Source organism: Mandrillus leucophaeus, unplaced genomic scaffold, assembly GCF_000951045.1.
Source record: "Mandrillus leucophaeus isolate KB7577 unplaced genomic scaffold, Mleu.le_1.0 Scaffold193, whole genome shotgun sequence".
NCBI classification, from domain to species: domain Eukaryota; kingdom Metazoa; phylum Chordata; class Mammalia; order Primates; family Cercopithecidae; genus Mandrillus; species Mandrillus leucophaeus.
The window spans coordinates 1,304,219-1,305,129 of record NW_012101954.1 but is presented as its reverse complement, the minus strand read 5'-3'; positions in this window follow the sequence as shown (position 1 = coordinate 1,305,129).

The following is a 911-nucleotide window of genomic DNA, read 5'->3' as shown; positions in this document are numbered from 1 at the left end:
AGACCACACACCTGGAGACAGCTAGATACCTGGAGAAATTGTATTAATTGACTTTGCTCTTAGGAACCACCATTCCGGGAGCGTATTGTTGTAGCGGACATTACTACTCAACAGCTCACCTCTGAAAAGCTAGAAGAAGTATCCCATCTAGTCAAAGGATTAAGATAGTCACTTGTAGCAGTTGCTGTGTGAATGATTCAAGACCACTAGCCTGACATTCAGGGAAGAACAGGAATAGTCACCCACATCTGGGTATTCTCACCTCTCCCCAAAACGGGCACCTGTCTAGGCCACCTCCCACTAGAGAGAATGAAACCTGTTAATCCTTCAGAATTGCTCTTTGGAGCCCAGAGATTAATTTGAACTTCCCAAGTTTTGGCTACTTTGAAATAGAAGAGGAAGAAGATTCATAAGCATGAATCACTATGGAAAGTTGAACCATTAAACTTTTAAGAGCCCTTCCCTGCCCCTTAATCTCTTTCATCTACTTAACTCATTACATCAAGAACAGAGAAGCAATAACAAAAAAAAGAGACACGCTTTTGATCTGGTAGAGTTGGGGACCTCCAGGATTCAGATGGACCAAAAAACTGAGACCAAATCTCACACACAAAAAATAGCCTTAGATATGCCTCCTTCCTTGAAACCTGAAATTCATGGATAAGTTATTTTAATGTTTGGCCCATTTGAAATGTGACAAAACTGCCAAATCTCTCTCTGACTACTTAGCACATATTTCAAACTTTAAAACGTCTTTTTATATTTTATCCCTTATGTAACCTGAATCAAAACTGACTAATGCATGGCAAGTATATTAAACCGAAAGTTGTGTGTATATATGCACACACTATGGAAGGGTTTTTAAAATTATTTTTATATGTCAAAAATATCTCCATGAACTTCCCCAAAAT